We start from the raw sequence: 4648 nt of genomic DNA on the forward strand, positions 1-4648 counted from the left end.
CTCTTGGATCATACCCAACTGTTAAGGGTGCCATACAGACGAACAATACTCCAAGACTGAACGAACTAACGTATTGTAAGCTATGTCCCTTGTTGAAGGACTGCATCGCTTCAGGATTCTACCAATAAACCGCAATCTAGAGTTCGCGTTACCCGTTACTTCTGTAATCTGATCATTCCATTTGAGATCATTTCGAATAGTCACACCCAGATACTCGACGGACGTTACCGCTTCCAAAGACTGGGCATTTATTTTGTATTCGTACATTAATGGGGATTTTCGCCTTGTTATACGCAGTAGCTTACACTTCCTAAAATCCTCATTGATTTGTTGACAACTTTCGTGTGATACTACATTCCTGTAGACTACAGCATCATCGGCAAACAGTCTAAGTCCGCTGTCAATACCATCAACCAGATCGTTTATGTAAATCGTAAACGGAAGTGATGCTCTCTGCTTCCTTTCATGTAGATAATATAAATATCCACAAATCGTCTGTATTAACTATTTCATAATATTTTAACTATTGCATGAAGATACTATGGTTCAGATAATCAACTCACACGGTATTCCCAAGCGTGATAATTATCGATTTGTTGATCCTAGTTTATCATCTGAAAGAAAATATAGCCTGTTCAGTAGACACTCGTTACTAAAAAAACAAGCTGTTTGCTACTGAGTACGTTTGTCTGTACTGTTTATGTAGTGCATTGTACGTGATCGTCTAGATTTTTTTAAACCTAATGGCAATAATTAGACGTGTTCTCAATAGTTTATTAATCTCTTGATCACTCGTCGTAAATGTGTCTGATTGCACATTTTCACGTTGTTTTTCCCCTTCATTGTAGAAGATCATAATGATGATGAGATATTGGCGAAACGGGGTTATCTGCGGCGAGCGCGAGACGGAGTGGCGGGTCCGGGCGGCGCGGCGGCGCGGCGGTGGGCGGCAGGCGCCGCGGACGGAGCTGCTGACATCTGTGGCCGGGTGTCGGCAATTTTTCGGCGGCGCGCGGCGCTGGCGCTGGCGTCGTGTCGACATTCCGCGCGCGTGCCTCATTAAAACAGGCGACTGGCGCGAGGCGGCGCGGCGGCGCGGTGTGAAGCTACCGGCCTCATTTGCCTACAATGCGGCGGCGGCGGCGGTGGCGGCGGCGCCAGCGGTCGCGGAATCTGCCCACCGCTGCCGCTGTTGTCCGCCCGCCGGACAGACGGCGAAAAAAACCACGATTTACAGTACACCGCGCCGCGCGGCGCGGGTCGGCTCGGCTCGGCGCGCCCCTGACGTATACACGCGGCGCTGCGGCCGGGGCCCCTTCCTTCCTTCACTTGTTGCCAGCGCCACTTGTCACGGCCGTCGCCGGCTCGTCGCGCCGCTGTCGGCTGCCTGCCCTCCCAGCCGGACGTATGATGAAATGACTCCCTGCTAAACGCCAGCAGTCTTTTATCTTTTGGTCCCACTCCGCAGTTCCCCAGCAAAAACAACTGGACACCTAAGAAATAAGGACGCAACGGGCGACAAAGCAACGCCCTGCAGCGTGTCTGGGGACGGGTCCTTCCCAAGTTTTCATTCATAACAATATGGACAGTTAGATATTGAAGGGCGTTCAAGTAAGTTCATTGGGCCAAACAAACAAAAAATGCTTCAAATGGCTCTGAGCACTATGGGACTTAACATCTCAGGTCATCAGTCCCCGAGACCGTAGAACTACTTAAACCTAACTAACCTAAGTACATCACACACATCCATGCCCGAGGCAAGATTCGAACCTGCGACCGTAGCAGTTGCGCGGTTCCATACTGAAGCGCCTAGAACCGCTCGGCCACCGTGGCTGGCTTTGGGCCAAACATCTGGAAGTCTGAAGGTGCGAAATCCGAGCTGTAGAGTGAATGAAAGAGAGCAGTCCAATGAAGTTTTGTGAGCTCCTTTCGGTTGCGCAGACTTATATGAAGCCTTGCGTTGTCATCGACGCGAAGTTCGTTTGCGGGTTTTTGGTGACGAACGCGCTGAAGTTGTTTCTTCAGTTTCCTGAGGATAGCACAGTACACTTCACAATTGATCGTTGCAACATAAGGGAGGATATAAAACTGAAAAATCCCTCCAGAGGCCAGACTGTTCCGTTCGAGGGTGCGGCTTTGATCTTTTTCTCCGGAGGAGAGGTAGTGTGGCACAACTCCATGGGTTGCCGTTTCGTTTCCGGTTCGAAGTGATCAACCCATGTTTCTGTGAAGACGTTCGAAGAAAATTTGTCACGATCAGCCACGTAACCCGCAATCAATTCCGCATAGATGGTCCTTCGTTACTCTCTATGGTCTTCTGTCAGGCAGCGAGGAACCCAACGCTCACACATCTTTGAGTGCACCAACTGATGGACGAGTGTGTCAGCACTGTCAACGGAGACAGTGTTCGTTCAAATGTCAAATGTGTGTGAAATCTTGTGGGACTTAACTGCGAAGGTCATCAGTCCCTAAGCTTACACACTACTTAACCTAAATTATCCTAAGGACAAACACACACGCCCATGCCCGAGGGAGGAATGGAACCTCCGCCAGGATCAGTCTCACAGTCCATGACTGCAGAGCCCCTTAGACCGCTCGGCTAATCCCGCGCGGCAGAGAAGTGTTCAATTGTGATCCATCGATCATCTCAAATGAGAGTGTCCGCACGTTCCAACATTGCAGTAGTCACAGCTGTGTGAGGCCGGCCTGCACACGGGTGATCGGACCGGCTTCTGCGACCTTGATGCAATCATGACAGAAACATTATCTTGCGACTCTCCGTGATTTTGTCCACTCTGGCAGTCTCCGTAGATATTCCTCAGGTGCTTATGAATCTCTGCGATGCTTTCCGCCAAATGAAACGCAGTGACTGCTCTCTGCTTGGGACCCACCTCCGTTACAGACGACATGTTAATGGCTGCGTATAGCACCGTCACCTATCGGAACTTCATGAAACTATAATGGCTGAAGCGGGAATACTCCACTGTATCTTACAACAATTTCCGCCATTTTTCAGTCGAAAATGGCCGAAAAATATATTGCATCATTTACTGAACGCCCCTCGTTCGACGGAAGGCATCCATCAGACGCTAGAGCCCTGTATTAGTGGCATGTTTGCAATGACAGGATGGTTACAGGATGAGTAACGTTTCTCGATGATCACAAATGCCATATTATTTTCTAATAGAGGGTGATTGTAGCACAACATGATTTGAATTGAGTCATCATCTGAGCCGGCCGCGGTAGCTGTGCGGTTCTAGGCGCTGCAGTCCGGACCCGCGGGACTGCTACGGTCGCAGGTTTGAATCCTGCCTCGGGCATGGATGTGTGTGATGTCCTTAGGTTAGTTAGGTTTAAGTAGTTCTAAGTTCTAGGGGACTGATGACCTAAGTTGTTAAGTCCCATAGTGCTCAGAGCCATTTGAACCATTTTTTTCATCATCTGACTGAGCAGTGTAAGTTGGGATCTGTCATATCCCACGCTCGCGTTATTCCGACTTTTCTCCTCGGCTATACTTCAGTCTGCCAGGAAGTTTCATATAAACTCATGCTTTAAAAGACTGGTACGTTAGTTATAAAGGATTGTAATATTAAACAGAGAAACAAAGTGATTGCTGCTGCTACCGCCAGCTCGCGTACTTCGACCGGAGTTTCTTTACTAAAGGATTACGCCTGCTGTCTCAGTAATCTTCGCTTTGCTTTCGTTGTTAAAGTCGTGCGTTTAAGAATGTAAGATCCACCCTTCCTAACCTTGGGCTAATTTAAATAATTCATAGTTCATGAAGAACAACGGCCTGCATTTAATTATTGCGCAAGGAATCTCTGTAGGATGTCCCCTGGATCAGAGATGGATGGGGCGTGGGATGAATTTTTTTTATTGCTTCAATATATTTATTAAAACACTTGTCACTGGCTGGTGTGGCCGTGCTGTTCTAGGCGCTTCAGTGTGGAACCGCGTGACCGCTACGGTCGCAGGTTCGAATCCTGCCTCGGGCATGGATGTGTGTGATGTCCTTAGGTTAGCTAAGTTTAAGTAGTTCTAAGTTCTAGGGGACTGATGACCACAGATGTTAAGTCCCATAGTGCTCAGAGCCATTTGAACCATTTGAAAACACTTGTCAACATAGTCAAATGTCTTCAGTTTGTTTCCATCAGGAAATGCATGCTCCAAGGCTGTATTAATGAGAGCCAAGTCAAGTGGAAGTGAAGCGTTAGTCGTAAATTTTTAATCTGCTTCGTGCAGATCGATGTCAGTTGCCGTGTAGCTGCCTTACTTACACGGACGTAACACCCACGTGCAGTTGATGACGTTTACACAGAGGAGAAAAGAAAAGAACAAAGACTCTTCACCGTAACCACACTTGGCTAGCAGAGAGATGCTACTACCTCGATTCTAACGCGCGGAATGAATATGTAAAGTTACCGTTGAAATACACGAACGAAGATCGAAATATGAGCTAAGTAACACGTTTATTTTAAATGCACAGAGTAAAAGAAAGATTGCGAAAGCTATAGCATTAAATTTCTTAAACCAGAACACAACCACGTGACAAAGCGAAACTAAGAACCGACCAAACTGGAATTTCAGGATAAACGGACTAGAAGTGCACTGAATTTATCGCAAAGGTGACAACATGGGAAAGCTGAAG

This window comes from Schistocerca piceifrons, chromosome 1 (genome assembly GCF_021461385.2).
Source record: "Schistocerca piceifrons isolate TAMUIC-IGC-003096 chromosome 1, iqSchPice1.1, whole genome shotgun sequence".
NCBI classification, from domain to species: Eukaryota; Metazoa; Arthropoda; class Insecta; order Orthoptera; family Acrididae; genus Schistocerca; species Schistocerca piceifrons.